The sequence below is a fragment of the Arvicanthis niloticus genome, chromosome 20 (genome assembly GCF_011762505.2).
Source record: "Arvicanthis niloticus isolate mArvNil1 chromosome 20, mArvNil1.pat.X, whole genome shotgun sequence".
In the NCBI taxonomy this organism is placed as follows: domain Eukaryota; kingdom Metazoa; phylum Chordata; class Mammalia; order Rodentia; family Muridae; genus Arvicanthis; species Arvicanthis niloticus.
In genome coordinates this window covers 3,728,305-3,753,796 of record NC_047677.1, presented here as the reverse complement: position 1 = coordinate 3,753,796, position 25,492 = coordinate 3,728,305, and the positions used below count along the sequence as shown (strand labels likewise).

Sequence of the window (25,492 nt, the reverse complement as noted above, 5' to 3'; positions counted from 1 at the left end):
TCACATTCAGGGCAATGAAGCCCTGACCAAAGACCACAGGTAGAGGGCGTGACTACAGACAGGCCTCAGGCCCTAGAGATATTTACATACTAATGAGATGCCTGAAGGCCAGAGGGCAGAGGCAATTAAGCATTCTTCCCCAACCCCCTCTTTCCCTCCCACAAGGGTGCACATCCAGACTCAAGTCATGCCAATAAAGCCATTTAACTTCCCACCTGGAGGAACTTTCTGCATTCCCAGCCACTCTACCCACAATTTACTATGTCCATGAAGTCATCGTCAGAAAATAATGAGGAATTTTCCACAATTAGAGGTATTTTTATCATTTGAAAATTGTCTTTTAATATGTTTTTCACAGATAAAAGTAAAAAAGAAAACAAAAAAGCATTTGTATGTTAATTATGGAAATTTAAGACATTAAAGAAAAGGTAAAGATCACATTAGTAGAATTTATGTTCCTATGAAAGGCACTTCCTTGTTCATTCCAACACAGGTGATCCAGACACCAAAAAGACATTTTTGTGAATGAAGGAGTTGTAAAACTAGGTATTCATAGGCTGGCTTTTTTTTTTTTTTTAACTTTCTTTCTTTTTGTTTATAGGATATTTTCTTTATTTACATTTCAAATGTTATCCTCTTTCCTAGTCCCCTTCCCTGAAGCCTCTTATATCATCTCCCCTTCCCTGCTTCTAGGAGGGTGTTTCCCCACCCACCCACCCACTCCTGCTTCCCCACCCTGGGACGGATGCTGGCAGCCAATCTTTGGACTGAGCATGGGTTCCCAATGAGGTCTCCCATGGAGGAGTTAGAGAAAGAACTGAAGGAGCTGAAAAAGTTTGCAACCCCATAGAAAGAACAATAATATTAACCAACCAGAACCCCCTGATGACTTTTTAATCTTGGGGTTTTCAACATCCCTAAGTGAGAAATAAAATTTGAAGGTTTAAAAGGGCCCAGTCCATGATATTTCAGTTGTAACAACCCCCATGGGGTACAATGTCTGCATGCTCCACAGTCAACGTTCATGTAGTTCCACATTCTGAAAAGGGAAAGGAGATGAATCTGAACATACTGATACAACAGACACTGTAGCCTTCAAGGTGATGCAGTATTGGAAACTGAGGTATCTGCTTTATAGGATTAGTTCTTGTCTATGGCCTACTTGTTCCTCTAAAATGATGCTTATTCTCTGGCTTTAACAATAGAACATACTTTAATAAATATTTTCTATGAATGTGAATCTCAAACCTGGATGCCATACCATTTTCTAATGGTTGTTTTAATTAACATTACTCACATCAAAAATAGGATTGTACTTACGAGTCTTATTTTTCAGGGCACCGCTGATAAACAGACTGCTGTACAAACAGAAGAAGCTGAGTATAGATCTCCAGACCCCACATGAAAAAAACCAGATCCCTCATAACATGCTCATAAGTCTGGTGCCCAATAGATGGAAAGAATGGCAAGAAGGCAGAGATCTCTGAGGCTCACTAGCCAATTAGTTCAGTTGAAATAATGAGTTTTATGTTCTATTAAAGACCTTGTCTCACAAGCACAGGGAAAGAGCAATCAAGGCAAGATGTATAACATAAACCTCTGACATTTGTATGTAAAATAATGTATGTGCACATATCCATACCAAAGAGTATGGAAATCATACACATAACATCATATACATAGTGTGTATCATGTATTCTCTCACTCACAGAATCAATTTTTACTATTAAATGTGGCAATAAATAGTTAAGTGTCCTTTAAAATAGAAAGATGCTTGTAGGGGGATTTTAAAAATCTTTTCTACTTAAGTAGTAAAAATCTTTAAAAACAATTTAATCCATTAATCTTTAAATTCTCTCATCCAGTGTGAAAATATGCATACAAAATGACTATAAGAATACATTTGCTGAACACTTCTTAAGAATTATTTTCAATGGTTCAAGTGTTACCTTAAAGAACATAGCATAATCTACAAACGTGATTATATAAGAACCAATGTGCCATAGTACAAAAAATTGCATGCCTGAAATTTCTACTGCTTGTAGATTAAGAGGTTCAGAACTTCAATACCCTCTTAGAATACATTGTAGCTTCAAGGCAAGGCTCTGAATAAACTCAGAGAAGTGGGGAAAGGAGGGAGGGAGGGAGAAAAAAGAGAGACAGAGAGAGAGAAGCAGAGAGAGAGAGAGAGAGAGAGAGAGAGAGAGAGAGAGAGAGAGAGAAAGGAAGAGAGAAAGAAAGAAAGGAAAAAAGAAAAATGTGAAAGATAAAAAGGAAAAAGTGGCTGGGGGTCATCTCAGTATTATAATGCTTGCTCAGCATGCATAAAGCCCTAGATTCAAACTCTAGTACTGAAAAGAAAACAAAAAGCATCATTATTCACAAGACTCAAGCTATAGAAATTGCCTAAATGTCCATCAGTAGGAAAATGAATGAAGAAAAGATGATATTTATATGCAATGGAGCTTTAAACAGAAAGAATAATGAAATTATGTTATTTGCAGAAAAACACACACACAACTCATGATGATAATCTGATGAGACATACTTAGAAAAAAGACAAAAACAGTTTTCTCTCTTGAGGATCTTAGACCATATATATGTATATGTGTATACATACATTTAAATATATGTACATATATATGTATGGTAGGAGCAATTAGAGAAGGGTTTGGAGAGTCAATATAATCAAGTCAGCAAAGTATGCTATGCATGCCTGAGAACCCACTACTCCAAACAATAATATATTTTCAGGGATCACTAGAGGAACAAAACTGATAGAAATGAATATCGATAGTATAGAGATGTTTTATTAAGTTATTAGAGTGGTTTATGGGCCAGAGCCTCGAGAGTGAAGGCAAGTTATCTGTTTCCCATGCATTATAGTTATTAGCAGAGTGCTGATCATGACGTGCACAGTAAAAATCTACTCCAGGATCAGAAAAGCATGACCTCTGTGGGTTAACAAAAAGAACAGTAAAAACTCTATCTTGTGAGTCTAAAAAGAAATATTGTCTTCCCAACATTCACCTTCTAATTCTTTAGAAATTAAGTGTGTGTGTGTGTGTGTGTGTGTGTGTGTGTGTGTGTATGTGTGTGTATGTGTATGTGTCTGTGTAAATGGTTATATCATGGCTTATTTCTGGATGTCAGATGACAGCTCTGTGAAGTCAGTTTTCTCTTCAGACTTTTTTTTTTTTTTATAAATTCTAGAGTTCATCAGGATTGACTGGTAAGCACTTAAGCATTACGTTTTCAGGTACACTGGAAGAGTCATAATACATAGGCACTAGAAGAATCAGAAATAATTTGTCTTCTTTATTTCAAAGGGTAACATAATTCAGAAACTAAAAGCAGATTTTAGCCTTGTGCCTAATTAGGGGTATAAACTAATTAATTTTAATTAAAAATTATAAAATCGTGACTTTAAAGAGCTGCATCACTTGCAGCTCAACAGCATGGAAAAAAAATAGTGCCACAACATTTATACAAACTGAGAATATTTAGCACCAAAAAAAAAAAACCAAAATTCATTTTCTTATCACCAACTAACACTTTCAGATGTGAGAGAGGTAGGGTAATTCATCCCATAATGAAAAATTAAAACCAGTCAATCATAACAGATGTATAACTGACAAAGATGTTAGAATAAGCAGAGAAGTACTTTTATGTGGCTTTATAATTTTGTGTTAGGTTAAGCAATCTAGAAGAAGGATGAGAGAGAAAAATGGAAACAATAAAAATAAGTGATGTCAAGAATCTACATGTAAAAATAGATATGAATAGAGTCAATAATAATTAACACAAAGCAGATGAATCATAAGCACAAAGTGCTAACACTGCAGTTTTAAAACAGAGGTCAAGATAACGTTAGGCTTACTCATGATACTTTAGGTACAATACAAATAAAATAATCAATACAAATATCAAATTTTATTTTATTAACATTTTAAATGCTTTAGCTGTGAAAGAAAAAGGAAAGAAAATAAAAATGAATCACAAGGTTTACATATAGCCTCCACATGCACACAAACACACGTATCCATGTATCTACACACTGGTAGACTTCTAACCAGATGAATTATGTGCACACTAGAAGAAAATATTTATGAAAAGTAAACATAAAAATTTTAACTAAGATTTATGAAAAGGCAAATCAATAATATAGTTCAGAAGCTCAACAAACCCATTTAAAAATTATACAGAAAACTTTTCAATGTCTTTTAAAATATGATTACCTAAAACCCAGAGATTAAACATATTTTCAATTGGGTCCTTGTGTGGTTTAGGTATCAGAGCAATTGTGGCTTCAGAGAATGAATTAGGTATTGTTCCTTCTGTTTCTATTTTATGGAATAGTTTGAGGAGTGTTGGTATTATATCTTCTTTGAAGGTCTGGTATAATTCTGCACTAAAGCTATCTGGCCCTGGGCTTTTTTGGGTTGGGAGGTTTTTAATGACTTCAATTTCCTTAGGTGATATGGACCTATTTAGACAGTTTACCTTCTCTTGATTTAACTTTGGTACATGGTATCTGTCTAGAAAATCATCTATTTCATCTAGATTTTCCTGTTTTGTTGAATGTAGGCCTTGGTAGTAGGAACTGGAGATTTTTTTAATTTCCTCTGTTTATGTTTCCCATTTCATTTCTGATTTTCTTAATTTGGATGTTGTCTCTTGGCCCTTTAGCTAGTTTGACTAAGGGTTTATCTATCTTGTTGATTTTCTCAAAGGCCAACCCCCAACACATATACAGCAGAGGACTGCCTGGTCTGGATTCAATGCAAGAAGAAGCACCTAACCCTCCAGGGAATTGAGGCCTCAGGGAATGGGGCCATCTGGGGTTGTGGGCTTGGTAGGGTGGGGACATCCTCTTAGAGATAGAGGACAGAGAAGTAGGATGGGGAGCAGTAGGAGGGTGGACTGGGAGGGGGATAATGACTAGATTATGATAAAAGATTACAGAATTTTTTAGAAATGGGGATACTCTAGTAAACACAGATGTATAAATTATCAATGATAGGCTAGCAGAATTCTCTCACAAATAAGACCAAGGACCCCACATGACTTTTTCTTTCCCCAGCTCCTGCCTTTAGCAACATTGTAAAATGTGTACGTTTTTCTTCCCACACCCCTGTTCCTAGAAATAATTACTCTGAAACTCAGTTAAATTTACAAACACCTGGACTAAAAGCCTTAATACTTCCCAGACTAGCTCAGAAGTTAATTATCCCATATTCTTTTCTAAGTTCTGCCTAGTGACTGGGTCCCTCTCCTCAGCTCTTATACATCTGTCCTCCTTTATTTCCTGGGGGGTTGGGGGTGGGGAGGGAGGGCAGGAATCCATATTTGTCTGCATCCCAGAATTCAATCTCTTCACAAAATATTCCACCCTCTATTTTCTGCTTAACTTCATTGGTCATAAGCATTTTTATTGACAGGCGATGCTTATAAGAAATTTTCTCTATACAACACATTATATGAATATGCTTCACAATACATAGGATTTGTCATTGTAGATTAGTATTCACTAGAGTAAAGATTTTACTCCTCATTTTTAAATTATTGCAATCTATATTCATTGCTGTTTATGAAGAGACTTCCATATAATTTTATTTACCCACAGATTTATTTAGTCCGTATATAGATAGACTAATATTTCATATGCATCCTCTCACTAAATACCAATAATCTTACAGGATCTGACACATGTTCCTCTTTACTTCTACACATAGTACTGAGGCCACTATATGATACCTCACATGGCACACACAAGAGGGCAAAGCTGCCAGGATCTCACTATTCAACTTGGTTTTAAATTATTTCTCACTTACCAAAAATGATGAGGATTTTCAGGTTCTGAATTTACTAAAGGGAGCATTATTGTCATTATAAACGATGCTTAGAATACTCAATGTAATGAATAGGAAAGAATCAGATACTCTACTCACAATTTCTCCAGATGTTTCAGGGCAAATGGTTCACTCTCTATCTGTATGTAAGATCAGTCACACGCCCTGCATTTCCATCCATACAAAAACCATATCTGTAGGGACTCCATGGGTAATTTCCAGTTTACCATTTAGAAAGCTGTATTTGGTGACCTTATCTTGTGCTTCCATTTATGTTTTTTCATTATCCACAGTTCAGTGCAACACAGCACTACAGAGATAACATAAAACTGGACAAATTCTGGATTTAGTTTTTATTCTACCTTTTTGCTGATAAATTTAATTTATTGCCAATGATGGCAATTATATTTTCATTATGTCCCAGTATGCCCCTTTCCACACTGTCTCCACCGTTGTCATATTACAGTCTCTTAGGATTTTATGTCTGAAAGACATCATTTGTCTTTTAATTTTTCTTTCTGTTTCCACCAAGACCGAATATATCATTTGTATTCCACGCTGATACAAGGTTAAGGCTGAAAAGTCTATAGTATATGAACATACGCCTTTGATTAAATACCAGTCATTATGTTCACTATTGCTGTTGGACATTTTAAATTCCTTAGGATTATATTCATGGCTCCTTATAATTTCACCATGGCATCTATTCAGTTTTTCTACCTATAAATTCTCTTCGGGGAGTTGAGGCTTCTGTTCCTAAAATGGTCCCATATTGACATTGAATCATTTTATCAATACCTTCTGACATTAATGAATGCAGTTCTTGATTTTACTTAAACACCAACTTTTGTCTTCTTCAACCACAAACATCTACCCATATTTTAGGAAAATTTCCCCATCCCAGAAGCAACCCACTTTTCTCATGATATATCCTTTCCCAAAGTATCAGATATACATGAAGAAGTATCACACACACAGAGTATTATCCATTTAGTCACTGGACAGCAAGATGCTTATTATGAGAATCATGACTCCCTACTCTGCTGAATCTCTAGTTTTCAGAAATATATATTGATGTTATCAGAATACAATGTTTTACAGTTTTAACTTTATAATGTAAAAATTGATTATAAATGCCTTTAATTGCAGCACTTGGGTGGCAGAAGCAGGAAGATCTCTGAGTTCAAGGGCAGCTGTTCTACAGAGTGAATTTCAAGACATCCAGGGCTGCACAGAGAAACCTTGTCTTTAAAAGAAAAATCATTATAAATAAAAGTTGATACTCAGAATGTTATCCAGGAAGATATGGTTTGAAATTGAATTCTTTTCATGGAAGAGATATGCCTCATTGATTTAGTCATGAACAAATTCTGATATAGGATCGTTACAATCAAGTTGTTTCACTGAAGATTGTGCTATACTACAACAGGTTCAGATCTTAATCTACCAAAGGAAATTTGTGAATGTATGAGAAGTGGCCTGACAGTGGTTCTGAGATGAAGCACTGTGTCTTAAAGCCAAGAAATGATAAGATGTATGGGAACAAAATGTGAAGAGTGTACAAGGTTTTGTTTTATAGCTTTAAGAAGTGTCATAGCAAATGATGCCTGAGTTGTGATTAGAATCCAGGTCCCTAACATGCTTTTAATATTTTTAGTTACTTCCTGATAACAAAAACATAATGTTTTTAAACAGAGAAATAAAGTTAATTTAGATACAGTTGTGTCCTGGAGACAATGATAAAGTACAAAGAATGGTCATAACACAATTAGCTAAATTCCATTACTCCATATTAAAACTAGGCCAAAAAAAAAAAAAATCATTGCATTATTGAGGTGGTATGAGTCATTCCAAAAAAAAATAAAACACACTTATTCCTAACTGTGTCACCTCTAATCTTTGACTATATATGCATACTATAGTGATGACACAAAGTTTTGATTATTGTCACTTGATAGCAACATTATTTTAAGTGTGTTGAATGATTCTTTAAGAAAAAGACATGTTTAATTGGTTTTCTTCTTTGATTATTTTACACAAACCTCTGGTCATTATTACTGAGCCATTTATTAAGCCTTACATGTATTTGTTTAGTTGCACATTCAATTTGATCCTTTATATGGTTTAAATGAGAACAGGGTGTCAGTGTTATTTTGGATACATATAGACTGGCATCTACTGTGATTTTAATGCAGATAGAATTTTGTAGACTTATATCATGGTTTTAAAATGTAATTAGATAGAATGTAGGAAATAATTACAAAAGAGTTGTGTAATATCTTTAAAGTCTCAATATGCAGAGTCTTAACAAAAGTTAAAAAAAGCAGAGTAACTAATATTAGCTTTTACTTCCAAATTCCTCTTCCACTGTGACAGAAAATCCATTTGAGTGAGATTAAACAGAGGGAGCTATACAATCTTGCAAAATAAGTTATTGAATCACTGAGATAAAAAAAAATTTAATGAGACTATACATATAATTAACCAGTGACAGAAGTTTAATAAATGAAGTTTCAATTCATCATTCCCAAAGCAACAACAACAAAAAAACCCAAATAAAACAAAACAAAACAAAACAAAACAAAAAACCCCAAACTCACAAACAGTTGAGGTATGAGTCAAAAACAGTGACTACTGAGATTCTAACAACACATGCACAAACCTAAAATGCATGGAATTCCCAAATGCAATCTTTGTGCAGTTATTCTCTTTATTTGATTTCTTTGAAAACCAGCATATATGGAAAATGAAGTCTCAAACTAAAAGATATTTCTTTCTTTTTGCGGGGGTTATACTTATCATGTTTATTTATAACCATCTTTATCAGATTAATTCTTGCTTTTTTTAATTTAATATATAGCATTTCAGACTTTATCCCCTTACTCCACTTCCTCCCACCACCCAGAAACCTCCTATTCCATCCCCCCTCCTCATGCTTCTATGAGGCTGTGCCCCCACCTACCTCCCGCCCCCACTACCCCCTCCCCAGCATCACATTGCCCACCTCCCCCCCCCCGTGTTCGTTTTTCATGGGACCAAGAATCTTCTCTCCCACCTATGCCCAACAAGGCCATCCTCTCCTACATATACCGCTGGAGTCATGGGTCCCCCCCTTTGTGCTCCCAGGCTGGTGGTAGAAAGAACCAAAAGAGGGTAAAGATAGTGGATCTAGTTAGTAATGCATAGCAATAAGAGAAACTGTGTAATGCCATGTGTTCGCTTGGGCTGACAAAAAAGAAAGTAGTCACTTGTGGTCAGACAGACACGAAACCACTCTTAATGCCATTTCTTTCTCAACAGTGTGACCATAGACAAAGTGGGGCTTCTCAGGGGATTCTTTTTTAAGAAGGTCAATGGCTCTTGGGGGAGTATTATAAGCACAGATGGGACAATTTCACTTAAACTTCATGTGTCTACACAGACAGAATTGTATTATATTTAATTTTAGTTAAATTGATACTAATATGACTCCTTATGACTTGATCAATAAATGTTATTTTTACTTTAACTCCTTTTTTCCATTTCCTCTTTAAATTCCTGTCTGGTGCTCTCAGGAGTGATTATGCTGCATCCTGCAGTTATGTGTGTAAGACAGGACAGTTTACTAGAACACTAAAAAAGTATTTTAAATGTAGCTATCTATACCTTTGTTACTAGAAAGATACAGATCTGTTGAGGCATAAGAGAAAACTAAATCCCTTTTGATTATACAAAACCCGAAGGATTGTTTGAAGCACAATTTAAGTTCAAAGTTCCTCAACCCCAGTAAAGAAATCACTGCTGTATAAAAAGTGTGAGACCACTTTAAAGGAAAACTTTAAAGACTACTTTAAAGGAAAACAGTTCTAAACATGTGCAGGATAGAGAGAACTCTTCATTCAAGGAGCATCTAATGAATACCAAGTTTAAAAGGGAAGTAAGAAAGAAAGTAAAGAAGAAAAGAAAAAGGAAGGAAGAGAAGGAGCGAGGAATTGATTCAGTCAGAAAAACCCTAAATACTGGCATAGGAAATAGAAAGAACCAAAAGAGAGTAAAGATAGTGGATCTAGTTAGGGCTCATACTTTTTGTAAAGTAATCGATGGAATAAAAATATAAAAGGTACATAAAATGTACCTCTACAATAGATTCAGAATCAGTTCTAATACTCTCTAGGGTGCACTGATTTTTCACTCCATCATGACATTAGTTAATAGGACCTAACTGAAAACTATGTAAGGGAAGCCATTTATTTTATTTTGGAACTATTAAATATTGTTCTTATATGAATTTCCAGATATGTATACTTATGATAGTGTTTGGAAGTCATAGGCAGACATAAGTTGTCCTCCTCTTTTGCTGTCTCCCTTATGCTCTTAAAATGGGGTCTCCCACTGAACTATCCTAAGTCACTGGCCAGTGTTATTCTACGATTTGCTTGTCTCTACTCCACCAAGTGTTGGGATTACAGGCATGTGTAGCCACTCCAGCTTTTACATGGATGCTTGAGACATGATCTTACATCACTAAGCCCATGGGAAAGTGCTTTTTTTTCACTGGACTATTTCCCTTGCCTTGGAATCTATAGCAACATCTATAGGAAACAAATGCCTACTTTTCCATACCATTCTCTCCAGAGTCATTTATAGAAGCTTGGAAACCTCAACCCCATTCTAATGTGATCACCTGCAATTACTGTGACTTATTAGTAGCCTTCTGGTGTAAAAAACTTTCTTCCTCATCTGTGTGTTGTATGTCACTATAACCACATTTGATAGCCATATACTAGACCATATACTAGGCTTTTCTGCATACAGAGACTCAGAAATGTGAAGCCAGTGACTATTTATATGTCCAGAATACTACATAATGAAAGTGCCACCACACAAGCATAACATGGGAAGCACATCTTCCCTGCTGTATTAAAATTTGAAGGCACAGACCCCTCCAGATTTTTTAAATAAGCCTTCTACTAGACTGAGCAGTTTCCCTGTCCTTGGCCCTTTGCCAGTTTGAGGACATTTACCCATCTCTAAGAATCTTTGCACACTTAGAGAGTTCCTAGGATCAAGGTTGTATAAAGCTAAGAAAGTTCATACATCACATGAATGGCTACAATATATCCAAATGGAACTCACTAGAGAGATGTTTGCTTGTTTCTTTGTTTGTTTGTGTTGTAGAAATTATCTAATCCCATACTGCGGTTTTACAAAGTTCCAGTTTTCTCTCAATTCATTTTTGGATCATCTTGGAAGTTTGCCTTGCTCTTCCTAGAAAGTGATGTTATATGACTAATACAACATTGAAGGGGTGTGTGTGTGTGTGTGTGTGTGTGTGTGTGTGTGTATGTGTGTATGTGTGTGTTCTCTTCAGTCTCAATACTAAAACCAAATTTTTAGACAGCCCATCAGGTCTCGCCATCTTCTCAAAAGAATGGCAATGTAAGATCTTTCCTGGAATGAAGTGTCATCCTGCTGTCTGATTGCTTCATTTACTATACTATCTTTTGCATTTTTCTACGTATTATTGTTAGAGTTTGTCCTAGGTACTGTCTAACACAACATCATTTTCCATCATGTAAGGCACTATACCAGTCTCCCCAGTGTGTTTCAGGAACATCAGTGCCACTTGAAAACTGGTTAGGCATGAAGTGGGGCTCTGTTCCAGACATGCAAAAACAGAAACTGAAAGAAATTTGGACTCAGCCTTATGTGAATGAAGTTTCCAATCATCATACTGAGTGTGATGTATTTGACTCAGAGTCAAAGACTCTGAGGGAATGATATGTGCAAGTGGCTACACCTCTATGGTTTCCTTTCAGATTTTATTTATTTTTTAGTATTCTATTTATTTTTATTTCTTTTTTATTGGATATTTTATTTACATTTCAGATGCCATCCCTTTTCCCCATTTCCCCTCCCTAGAAAACCCCTATCCCATCCCCACTCCTCCTTTTTACTTTTATACAATTTATTTTAATGTTAATCAAAGGCTTTATAAGTTTGGTGATGCTCAATAACAAGACGCCCATACAATCAGAAGTGTAACCCAATACCCAACCTAGAAACACCAACTATTTTAGACTGGCAGAGACACAGGAACATCTGCCTCCATGTCTTCCTCCACCTCTCATCTCCTAGCTCCTCTACTTCTTAGTCCTCCTCTTCCACTCCTTACTCCTCCCACCTTAGCTCCTCCTACATATCTCCCAAAATACAATTAGAGCATAACTATACCAATTTGTGTCAGTAAGGTACAGATAGACCTAATACCCAGTCCATCATTTTGTTGACTAATCAGAACCTCTGTCATCTCTCCTAACTAAAAGACTTAGTTCTGAACCTGGCTTTTTTTTTCTTGGCTTTAGAATGAATGTCAGCTGAAAACCATCCTTTCAAACCCTTTCTCTCAAAGTAAATAGCCAGGATTGGCTATGAGGCTATAAGTCTTCATCCCCATCAGAAATCCCGAATGACTGAGTTAACTGAAATTATGGGAAGCACAAAGCATAGCTTCTAAAACTTAGCCAATTTATAGAGACCGCTGAGCACCTGGACAGTCCCTATACTACAGAACTTTGGAGCATCTGATCTTCAGACTTCTGGCCCAGGATCATCTGACAGACATAGTGATGCAGAATTATTAAGGGCTGATTACTTTGTCTTGGCAGATATAATCAGTCAACTATTCCACAAGTGTGTCCTTTTCTGGACAGTAATTTGTCTGTAGATGAAAAGAGGCAATTCTTACCTAGTGGCTGTCTCACCACCACTAGAGTAACTCCAAATATGCTCAATTTCTTCTTAGAATCCAAGACAGGAAGCTGTCAGGAGCAGACAGGTCTCTAATCAAAATGAACATTAATACAGAAATGTTTGTAACATCAATTGTGTGGAATTCTGACTTTTTGAAAACCACCTATCTATGTAAGGCAATCTAGACTGTTGTCTGTTAAATCCTTTCAGCTAATTCAAAATAAAATATAGAAAATACTCTAACAATAAACTCAGAGCCATGAACTTGCTATAGGCCTTTAACTCACAGGCTAAGCATCTCAAATCAGTTAAAAAAAGTTAAAGAAGGATTGGGTCTAAGCCTTTTTTTTAAAATGTGTTGTATAGGCACAATGCCTATGAGAGTAACAATATTAATCTCACTTTTATATCAATAAGAAACTTGTACCAATGAAAACCTTGAATTTGAAATCAAAGTAAATTTTGTACCATTTAAGAAATTATAATTTTATCTTAATTACAATCATACATATTTCTACCAATAGGTTATGGCTATGCAATAAATCCTTGCTGATCTTCCCTGTTCCAACAAAACCACTACTTTTCCCTAGAAAGACAGCTCAATATTAACCACCTCAGTCCCCAAGCCCAGGGAATAAGGGTGCAGACTCTTCATTAACTTCTTCAAGCTGGTTACAGGCATTGAGATATTAGAAGAGGGACAGGGGGAAGAGTAAATTGATAAGCCTCTGATGCCATGTCTTCACTATATCCAGCTGGAATTCCAAGACATCAAAGGTTCGAGCAGGTCTGCTCTGCTTGCTTGATGAGTAGATACACCAAGGCTGTGTATTCTGCAATATACAATTCTCAGAACAAGTTTTAGTATCAAGAAAAAAAAATTTCCCCCCCTAGTGGGCTGACAATTTTTAAAGATGTTGGTTCTAACAACTTTTCTGTTTTTCCCCCTTTTTAAAATTGGTTGTAATATTTACATTTCAGATTTTATCCCCTTACACCACTTCCTCCCACCACCCAGAAACCTCCTATCCCATCCCTCTCCTCATGCTTCTATGAGGCAGTGACTGCACCTACCCCCCCCCATTATCCCCTCCCCACCCTCACATTCCTGACCCACTCTGTGTTTATATTTTTATGGGACCAAGAAATTCCTCTCCCACCTATCCCCAACAAGGCCATCTTCCCCTACATATACCACTGGAGTCTTGGGTCCCTCCCTATGTGTTCCCAGGCTGGTGGTTTAGACCCTGTGGGGGAGGGGGCTCTGGTTGTTTGGTATTGTTGCTTTCCTCCTGGGGTCACAAACCCTTTCTGCTCCTTCAGTCCTCTCTCTAAGTTCTCCATTGGGAAACCCCTGATCATATCAGTGGTTAACTGTGAGCATCGTCCTCTGAGTGTGTTAGTCTTTGGCAGACCTCTAAGGAGACAGCTATATAATGTTCTTGACATCATGCACTTCCAGCCATCCACAACAGTGTTTAGCTTAAGTGGCTGTACATGGGATGAATACCCAGGTGGAATGGTCTCCTTCAGTTTCTGTCCCATGTTTTGTTTCCATATATGCTCCCTTGAGCATTTTGGTTACTCGTTCTAAGTAGAACTGAGGCATCCCCTCTTGGTCTTCCTTCTTCATGAGCTTCATGTGGTCTGCGGGTTGAGTCTTCGCTAATCCAAGCTTTTGGGCTAACATCCACTTAACAGTGAGTAAATACCACATGTGTTCTTTTGTGATTGGGTTTACTCACTCAAGATGATAATTTCTAGATCCATCCATTTACCTAAAAATTTTTCGAATTCATTATTTTTAATAGCTGAGTAATACTCCATTGTGTAGATGTACCACATTTTTTGTATCCATTCCTCTGTTGAGGGACATCTTGGTTCTTTCCAGCTTCTGGCTATTATAAATAAGGCTGCTATAAACATAGTGGAGCATATGTCTTTATTATATGTGGAAGCATCTTCTGGGTATATGCCCAGGAGTGCTATAGCTGGATCCTCACGTAATGCTATGTCCAGTTTTCTGAGGAACCACCAGACTGGTTTCCAGAGTGGTTGTAGCAGCTAGCAATCCCACCAACAATGGAGGAGTGTTCTTCTTTCTCCACATCCTCTCCAGCATCTACTATCACCTGAGTTTTTGATCTTAGCCATTCTGATTGGTGTGAGGCGGTATCTCAGGGTTGTTTTGATTTGCATTTCCCTGATGACTAAGGATATGGAGCATTTCGTAAGGTGCTTCTCAGCCATTTGAGTTTCCTCTGATGAGAATTCTTTGTTTAGCTCTGTACCCCATTTTTAATAGGGTTATATGGTTGTCTGGAGTATAATTTCTTGAGTTCTTTGTATATCTTGGATATTAGCCCTCTATTGGATGTAGGATTGGTTAAAATCTTTTCCCAATCTGTTGGTTGCCATTTTGTCTTATTGACAATGTCCTTTGCCTTACAGAAGCTTTGCAATTTGATGAGGTCCCATTTGTCAATTCTTGATCTTAGAGCAAAAGCCACTGGTGTTCTGTTCAGGAACTTTTTTCCTGTGCCTAGGTATTCGAGGGTCTTCCCCACCTTCTCTTCTATTAGTTTCAGTGTATCTGGTTTTAAGTGAAGGTCTTTTATCCACTTGGATTTGAGCTTTGTACAGGGAGATATGAATGGGTTGATTTGCATCCTTCTACATGTTGACCTCCAGTTGAACCAGCACCATTTGCTGAAAATGCTGTCCTTTTCACACTGGATAGTTTTAGCTCCTTTGTCAAAGATCAAGTGACCATAGGTGTGTGCTCTCATTTCTGGATCTTCAGTTCTATTCCATTGATCTTCATGCCTGTCTCTGTACCAATACCATGCAGCTTTTATTACTACTGCCCTGTAGTATAGGTTGAGGTCAGGGATGGTGATTCCCCCAGAAGTTCTTTTATTGTTGAGAATAGTTCTCGCTATCCTGGGTTTTTTGTTATTCCAGATGAATTTGCAAATTGCTATTTCTATCTCTATGAAGAACTGATTTGGAATTTTGATGGGGATTGCATTGAATCTGTAGATTGCTTTGGCAAGATGGACGATATTAATTCTGCCAATCCAGGAGACTGGGAGATCTTTCCATCTTCTGAGATCTTCGATTTCTTTCTTCAGAGACTTGAAGTTCTTGTCATACAGATCTTTCACTTGCTTAGTTAGATTCACTCCAAGATATTTTATATTATTTGTAACTATTGTGAAGGGTGTCACTTCCATAATTTCTTTCTCAGCCTGTTTATCTTTTGAGTATAGGAAGGCTACTGATTTGTTTGAGTTGATTTTATATCCAGCCACTTTACTGAAGTTGTTCATTAAGTTTAGGAGTTCTCTGATGGAAGTTTTAGGGTCACTTAGGTATACTATCATATCATCTGCAAATAGTCAAATTTTTACTTCTTCCTTCCCTATTTGTATCCCTTGACTTCCTTTTGTTGTCTAATCACTCTAGCTAGGACTTCTAGTACTATATTGAATAGGTAGGGTGAGAGTGGGCAGCTTTGTCTAGTCCCTGATCTTAGTGGGATTGCTTCAAGGTTCTCTCCATTTAGTTTGATGTTGGCTACTGGTTTGCTGTATATTGCTTTTACTATGTTTAGGTATGGAACTTGAATTCCTAATCTTTCCAAGAGTTTTAACATGAAGGGATGTTGTATGTTGTCAAATGCTTTCTCAGCATCTAGTGAGATGATCATGTGGTTTTTTTCTTTGAGTTTATTTATGTAGTGGATTACATTGATGGATTTCCGAATAATGAACCATCCCTGCATTCCTGGGATAAAGCCTACTTGATCATGATGGATGATTGCTTTGACGTGTTGTTGAATTCAGTTTGTGAGAATTTTATTGAGTATTTTTCCATCGATATTCATAAGAGAGATTGGTCTGTAGTTCTCCTTCTTTGTTGAGTCTTTGTGAGGCTTAGGTATGAGCGTAATTGTAGCTTCATATAACAAATTGGGTATTGTTCCTTCTGTTTCTATTCTGTGGAATAGTTTGAAGATAATTGGTATTAGGTCTTCCTGGAAGGTCTGATAGAATTCTGCACTAAAACCATCTGCCCCTGGACTTATTTTGGTGGAGAGGTTTTTATTGACTGCTTCTATTTCTTTAGGGGTTATGGGACTGTTTAGATGCTTTATCTGCTCCTCGTTTAACTTTGGTACTTGGTATCTATCTAGAAAATTGTCCATTTCATCCAGATTTTCCAATTTTGTTGAGTATAGGCCTTTGTAGTAGGATCTGACGATTTTTTAAATTTCCTCTGTTTATGTTGTTATGTCTCCCTTTTCAGTTCTGATTTTATTAATTTGAGTACTGTCTCTGTGTCCTTTGGTTAGTCTGGGTAAGGGTTTGTCTATCTTGTTGATTTTCTCAAAGAACCAGCTCCTGGTTTTGTTGATATTTTGTATAGTTCTTTTTGTTTCAACTTGGTTGATTTCAGCCCTGAGTTTGATTATTTCCTGCCGTCTACTCTTCTTGGGTATATTAGCTTCTTTTTGTTCTAACGCTTTCAGGTGTGCTGTCAATTTATTAATGTACGTTCTTTCCATTTCTTTTTGTGAGCTTAAGATTTAGATTTAAGATTTAGAGCTATGATTTTTCCTCTTAGTACTGCTTTCATGGAGTCCCACAAATTTTGATATGATGTGTCCTCATTTTAATTTAATTCTAAAAAGTCTTTAATTTCTTTCTTTATTTCTTCCTTGACCAAGTTATCATTGAGTAGAGCATTGTTCTGTTTCCACGTGTATGTGGGCTTTCCATTGTTTTTGTCCAAGTCAAAGACAAGTCTTAGTCCATGATGGTCTGATAGAGTACAAGGGATTATTTCAATCTTTTTGTATCTGTTGAGGCCTGTTTTGTGACTAATTATATGGTCTATTTTGGAGAAGGTACCATGAGGTGCTGAGAAAAAGTTATATTCTTTTGTTTTAGGATGGAATGTTCTATAGATGTCAGTTAAGTCCAATTGGTTCGTAACTTCTGTTAGTTTCATTGTGTCTCGGTTTAGTTTCTGTTTCCACGATCTGTCCATAGCTGAGAGTGGGGTGTTGAAATCTCCCACTTTATTATTGTGTGAGGTGCAATGTATGCTTTAAGCTTTAGTAAAGTTTCTTTTATGTATGTGGGTGCCCTTGCGTTTGGAGTATAGATGTTTAGAATTGCAAGTTCCTCTTGGTACATTTTTCGTTTGATGAATATGAAGTGTCCTTCTTTATCTTTTTTGATTACTTTTGGTTGAAAAACGATTTTATTTGACATTAGAATTGCTACTCCAGCTTGTTTTGGGGGGCCATTTGCTTGGAAGATTGTTTTCCAACCTTTTACTCTGAGGTAGTGTCTGTCTTTTTCACAAAGGTTCGTTTCCTGTATGCAACAAAATGTTGGGTCCTGTTTATGTATCCAATCTGATAGCCTATGTCTTTGTATTGGAGAATTGAGTCCATTGATATTAAGAGATATTAAGGAAAATGAATGTTGTTTCCTGTTATTTTTGTTATTGGCAGTGGAGTCATGTTTGTATAGCTATCTTCTTTTAGGGTTGTTGGAAGATTACTGTCTTGCTTTTTCTAGGTTGTAGTTTCCCTCCTTGTGTTGGAGTTTTCCACCAATTATCCTTTGAAGTGCTGGATTTGTGGTGAGATATTGTGTACATTTGGATTTGTCATGGAATATTTTGGTTTCTCCATCAATATTGATTGAGAGTTTTGCTGGGTATAGTGGTCTGGGCTGGCATTTGTGTTCTCTTAGGGTCTGTATGATATCAGTCCAGGATCTTTTGGCTTTTATAGTGTCTGGTAAGAAATCTGGTGTAATTCTTATAGGTCTGCCTTTATATGTTACTTTGCCTTTTTCTCTTACTGCTTTTAGTATCTTCTCTTTGTTATGTATATTTGATGTTTTGATTATTATGTGACAGGAGGTGTTTCTTTTTTGGTCTAGTCTATTTGGGGTTCTCTAGGCTTCTTGTATATTTAAGGACATCTCTTTCTTGAGGTTAGGGAAGTTTTCCTCTATAATTTTGTTGAAGATATTTACTGGCCCTTTAAGTTGGGAGTCTTCACCTTCATCTATATCTATATCTATTATCCTTAGGTTTGGTCTTCTCATTGTGTCCTGGATTTCCTGGATGTTTTGTGTTAAGAATATTTTGCATGTTGCATTTTCTTTAAGAGTTGTGTCTATGTTTTCCATGCTATCTTCTGCGCATGAAATTCTCTCTTCTATCTCTTGTATTCTGTTGATGATGCTTTCGTCTATGACTCCTGATCTTCTTCCTAGGTTTTGTATCTCCAGTGTAGTCTCTCTTTGTGATTTCTTTATTGTTTCTACTTCAACTCTTAGATCCTGGATGGTTCTCTGTAATTCCTTCACCTGTTTGGTTGTTTTTTCTTGCATTTCTTTAAGGGCTTCGACCTGTTTACTTGTGTTCCCCTCAAAGTCTTTGAGAGTGTTGTTTTTGTCCTTTTTAAAGTCCTCTATCATCATCATGAGTAGTGATTTTAATTCTGAGTCCTGCTTTTCTGGTGTGATGTGGTGTTCAGGACTTGTTATGGTGGGGGAACTGGGTTTGTTTCTGTTGTTTACATTCCTGCGCTTGCCTTTTGCCATTTGGTTAGCTGTAGTTCTACTTGTACTCACTGGTTCTGACTGGAGTCTGCCTTTCCAGTTATCTTGGTTGTGTCAGAACTCCTCGGGGTCCGGATGACTCTATGATACTGAGCTCCAGCTGCTCTGGGTTCAGTGGTTCCTCTAGGATATTTCAGGATATGGAGTCTCCACAGTGGTAGACCAGCTAGGTGTTTGCTGTTCTGAATGTAGTTGCTCCTCTAGGATGTTTCATGATATGGTGTCCCTGCTCTGTTGCTCTGTGGGCCGTGTCCTCTCTAGGATGCCTGCAGCTCTAAGGTCCTTGACCTCTCTTGGGTGCCTCTGCAGCTCTGCAGTCTGTGCCTTCGCTAGGGTGCCTCTGGACTCAGTTTTCAGAGGGGAGCAGTTTAGCTGGAAGACTGCTCGAGCCACAGGCATCTGGGCCAGAGGCGAAAGGGGAGTGGTTCTCCCAGGGGCAGGGTCTGGCTGCCAGGTGCCCTCTGGGGGGGGGCTCTCTACTGCCAGTTGTGCTTCTAAGTCCTAGGGCTGTGGGCGGGTTCTCCTACCTCCTACTCTGAGATCCATGCCCTCCTAGGGTGCCTCTGGACTCAGTTTCCAGAGGGGAGCAGATCCGCATAGAGTGTTCTTATTTCAATTATTTACCTATATGCTACTCTCTGGCCCCCTCCCTTGGGTTTTTTGCCTCCTTTCTTTTCTACAAAGTAGTCTGTGTTTTTGTTCTTCTATTACATGCATTCCACTGTTCTCTTGGTTCACTTCGCTGCTTCTGTTACACTATTACACCATTACAACCACATTCATATTTCTACTTCTGTTTCATTATATACAAAAACCTAAAATGCTTATATTTAGTATTATAATGTATATAATATCCTATACTTTTATGTATTATTTTATATATCTAAATATAGATTTTTCATGTGAAAGAAAATGTAATATACATCCTTAAAAGTTCTTCCAGGTTGCTTAACATAATGTTCTCTAGACATCTGTTTTCTACAAGTTTCATGATTTCACTAATTTTTAAAGCATAATAAAATTACATTGTGTATATGTACCAAATGTGTGTCCCATTTATCTATTGATAGCTACCTCATTTTATTTCCTGGTTATTATGAATTGTGCAGCAATAATCATGAATGTATATATATTCTTGTGATATGTTGACTTACAATACTTGGATATATCCCAGAAATGAATGCTGGACCCATTATATTGTAATTATTTTAGATATTGAAGAACTTTACATTAATTTCTATAGTGAATAACAATTTCTATTCCCATCTTTGTATAAAAAGGATCCACTAGCTCCAAGTTCTCATTAGAATATGGTTTGGTTTTCATTTTGTTTTTATGATAGCCATTCTGACTAGGCTCATGAAAAAAATCTCAAAGAAACTTTAGTTTTTATCTCCAATGCCTAAGGAGGCTGGACTCTTTTGCAAATATTCATTGGTAATTTGTATATTGTTCCTTGCATACTGTCTATCCAATTAATTGATCCACTACTGATTAGAATATTTATTTAGGGGCATTATATTTTTAAGTTCCGTATTGATTATATCATTGTCAAATGTATAATTGGCAAAGACTCTCTCCCCTTCTCTAGACTGTTCAATCTAGTGATTGTTTTCTTTGCTTTAGAGAAATATCTTTAATTTCATGGAGTCACCTTTGTTGCTCCAGTGCCACTGGAATCATGTTTAGAAAGCCTTTACCCATGATTATGTCTAAAAGATTTCTGCATGCATTAACCTCTGGAATTTTTTATTTTCTTCCCACCAATACTTGTAAATATCAGGATTTTCACAACATATTGATACAAGCATGACTAATATATTCTTTCTTTATGTCAACTAAAAAAAAGTAAAAACTGAGAGTCAGGGGAAGTGCTGAGGATGCAGTGAAGGTCAAGTTTACTAGCAAGCATCACAGATGCTCCGAGTGGGGACTCATGCACTTGACTTCTGGTGGATGGATCTTAGAAAGGTATTTTCAAAAATCTTTTGGACACTTCTCTTCTATAGGTCTTCCCCTGTATATTATGAGGCTTCTAGATGCTTAGGATCTGTTCTCAAGGCATGTCTTGCTGGTTCATTGAATTCTCCAACCTTTTTAAAAGTTTGAGTCAAGTTAACCACTAAGTGTATTCTAAGATCACCAATCTAATCATTCTGTGCAGGGCAAGATGATATTCTCTCAAGAAAAAAAAATAAATAAAATTTCTGCTTACACACAATAGTAATTAGAAAGAAAACATTTGTCTTGCAAGAAAAATAGAATAGAAATTGTCATTATAAGGACCAAAAATTGAGGGTCAGAAATAGATTTGATTGCTTCAAAGCCATGAAGACAAAAAATGAGGGGAATCCAGACAATCATCAGTCAATGAGCAACAGTTTCTAGAAGCTTAGTTGTCCTTCCATTTTCTCCACTTTCTCTTGTCTTTTTAGGACTCGGTTTTATTAGGCTTTCACTAGTCTAATAGAAATTTATCATTTCATAATATTTTACTGGTAAAAGTTGAATGCAAGTGACAATTTTATTCTCTCTATTAGTAGGATGAAATGACAGCTCTAACCATGCTGTGGAATACACAGTTTGGGCTGAGTCTAGAACATTTCTTTCTCTGTTCTATCTCTAGGCCTAGGTCTGGAAGCTTCTAGCTTCCATACAATCTAATCTTCCAAGCTGACTGATTCAATCTGGCTTCTCTCAGCTTCTGCCTGAGTTGTTTTAAATGGACTCGAACTAACTTTGTTCTAATCTTATGGCTCATTCTCATTCTCTAACTGTTTCTGTCTTCACCTTTGTCTAATTTTTCTCTCTGAAACCTGTCATCATAAAACTGCCCTGGTAAAATTGCCATATACACACCATACTACCACCTACCTTTCTCTCTCAATGTTCTCTCTTTCCTGTGCTGTTCTCATGTGAGTTGGGCATATCCTATCTCTGACTCATTCTGCAAAATCTTTCTCTGATTCATCACGTTGTATGCCTCTCGATTAGACAACACTTTCAAACAAGGCTGCTTCCTTCTAGAAACCAAGCTTACTTCCATCATTAGTGATTAAAGATGTGTACTAATGACTTGTCTGTATTCCAGCAAGATCATACTATAATCCAAGGCATGTCTGCATTCTGATAGGAAAATTTAAGTCTAGCAGTTTTTGGATGTGATTCCTTGCCAGTACAGCCATGTTGTTGTATTAAAATTCCTCTACAATTGAATTTTCATACATACATTGAAAATATGGTTCCCACTGCAATATTATTTCAAAGAAAAATGAGTGTTTGACTTCCTAAGAATAGATGTTATTTTTAGCTTTTATATTAATAGTGATTTACTTGGCATGACCTTTACTGTAATAGTTTTTATTTTATTTTCTGGAATTGATTTACACTTGCTTCTATATGATCATTAGTTTCATTACAAAATTGTCATTTTTTAAGAAAGCAGCCTAATCTCATATAATATCTTATTATCATTTCTACTTCTATAGACTCAAATTCTACAAACATTGTGCAGAGTTGCCCATATATTTATAGATGAGGTTATTTTCTTATTGCTTTCTTTCTATTATCATGTCACTAAGATGGGCTGGGTAGCAATTACTTGTTCTATAAAATAATCTCCTCTCTCTCTCTCTCTCTCTCTCTCTCTCTCTCTCTCTCTCTCACACACACACACACACACACACACACACAACCTGATTTTCTCAGTAGATTATTAATTGTACTTTAAACTATTGGACTTGGATTCAGATATCCTTAGACTGTATCTGCATTTTGTGGAAAAATAAAGTGTAGGTAACAGATTCCCATCAAATAAGACCCACATATCTCTCCATGTCTAAAAATGAATAAAGAGTTCTCACCAACTTCTTTAGTCACTTCATCAGATTACCCAGTGAAATCATAAGAGAATGCAGATAACCAGTCACCATGAGGATTGAACACATATAAAACTAGTCTCATTTTACACTTTACCCTGCATTTTGCTCAGAGGTTGACCCAGCCTGTGATAATCTGTCATCTATTATTTTAAATTTGTCTGGGGAAGACAGCCTCAAATGTCTCAAAAAGGTTACATTCTGGAATCCTTTATTAAATTGGAAATATTTTCATTGTACTTGATAATATGTTTTAAAGTACCTGAGTATGTTAAAATTTTATTACAAACTTTGCTGTATTTTTACTATATCTAAAAATAAATTATCTTTTGGATTTTTTTCTGGCACTTGGTATTTTTTGTAATAATTGACATGAAAAATATTATACTGGCCAACTAATTAGATCACATTCCTAGATTTAATTATGTACAGCTAATGCAAAAGTAAAGGCAGTCTAAGCCATTTCCCTTAAGGAGTTTACCTGTTAATAATTCCACTTGTGATAAAGTTCTAGCATATTATTTGTGACGAGTTCTGGTATTAAAGATCTTCTCACTAATTAATCATTCTCTACCAAGGAACAATCTTGACTTTGTTCATGGCCCTGAGGAAAGGGTTTAGAGAACAGTGAGAGAACCTTGTTTTCTGCTTGAGACAACTCTCCAGTGATCTCTTCAGTTCTGGTCTTGCAGAACAAAACCCGTTTTTTTTTTTATTTGAGCATCAATTCAATTGTTCATCTGGGGTTTCCCTTTGATTAACCCAGGAGTCAGCATTGTATGACCTTAGCCCCTTGATTCTTAGAAAAGACAGCAAGTACATTTTCTTTTTTAACATAGGAAAGAGTTCAGAAATCTGCTTCTTTTTGTAAGCACAAACAATAAAACTAGCTGGGTGGGATCTCACTCTGAGATTGCCAGTCCTACCATGCCTGGGCCTAAAATTGCTCTGTCCCAGACTGACCTTGAACTCAGGACTCTGCCTGACTTCATAAGCACAAACAATAAACTTAACTGGGTGGGACCTTGCCCTGAAATCACCACTACCCAAATCTCTTTATCTCCTTTTTAAATAAAATTCTGACAAGCTAGCTCATAGCCCAGCTGCTTCTCTTTTTTTTAAGTCTATGAAGCACATCATGTAATTCATATTGCATCCTTATATTTTACATAACTGAGAAATTATACATTCTAGAACTGATGTTTTCAGAGTTCTTTCTCACATTCTTAAGGGCTGTGCTGAAAGTCTCAATGGTTAACATTTTTGCAATGAGCATTAGATACACTTTCACCTCCAGGACTGATGCTGTCTCTGATTATCATGGAGTCATTAACCTTGGCAGAGAGGACATTCCATGATAACCTTGGCAGGTAAAATATTTCCCAAAGGAGTAACATACAATAAATTATGTACATTACAATACAAACAAGACTTAACCTAGCAATCATCTACACTTGTGGAGGCCCATGTATTCCTGGATCTACTCCAGGGGCAGGAACCTTGTCACACTATCTCATGTGTGGGACCATGCAGGACTCAATGATTGTTACATAAGCCTTTTACAAAATGCCTTCTGATGTAAAGATTCAGAATCAATATTATCTGGAAGACAATTCTAATAAATCTAAGCTATATGACTGATATGTTGACATTATGATAATCATGCCTAAGAACAATAAAAATTTCATCAGAGATGGTGAAATATTAAATGTGTTCAAAATGCTGAAGAAAATAGTAATTGAACTGAAATTTTTCAGTGTGGACTTCAAAGTAGATCAAATCAAGCAGAATAAGGAATAAGTAAACACAAAATCAAGGTATTGGAAAATGTTCTATCAATGAGATTAAGAAAGAAGGTTGATTGAATGGAAATAACCAGAACAACAGAAGAAAGAACAGAATGAGAAACCTCATCCTTCAAATACATGGTATAAAACTATAATAATTGAAATTGTATGGATCTAGCATACTGGTAGATATGCAGATACATAGACAACTGAAAAAAAATACATAAATATATAAACACAACTAATCCCTAAATAGTTTGTCAAAAAGAATGGAGAAATAATCTTTATGAAAAAAATTAAAATGACACATTTATATGCAAACAAATGAATAATTATCAATATATTACACCAACCCCCAAACTCGACTAAAAGAAAGATTAAAGATTTAAACACAATATCATGTAAAATTCTAAAAACTACAATAAGAAATTATATGAGAAGAGCTCAATGCACAGGTATTAGCATAGATTTCATAGACATGACACCAAAATATATTAGCAACTAAATATAAAACAGAGTAGTGAAATTATATAAAACTAATATTTTCCCCATAAGAAAGAGTCAACCTTGATGAGCAAAAGGAGGCTTAAAAT

The 25,492-nt window shown here is 36.3% G+C and overlaps 1 long non-coding RNA gene across 2 annotated transcripts in view; it reads left to right on the top strand.

The window, feature by feature from the left end:
• Window positions 1–25,492, top strand: part of LOC143435168 (uncharacterized) — a 195,732-nt gene that overhangs the window by 158,445 nt on the left and 11,795 nt on the right. Inside the window, exon 5 of one of the 2 annotated variants that reach the window (XR_013105226.1) lies at window positions 7,002–7,759. The exons of the other annotated variant lie outside the window; for it this stretch is intronic. This is a non-coding gene — a long non-coding RNA (uncharacterized LOC143435168). Of the gene's footprint in view, window positions 1–7,001; window positions 7,760–25,492 lie in introns of those variants that run through there. 2 annotated transcript variants of the gene reach the window in all.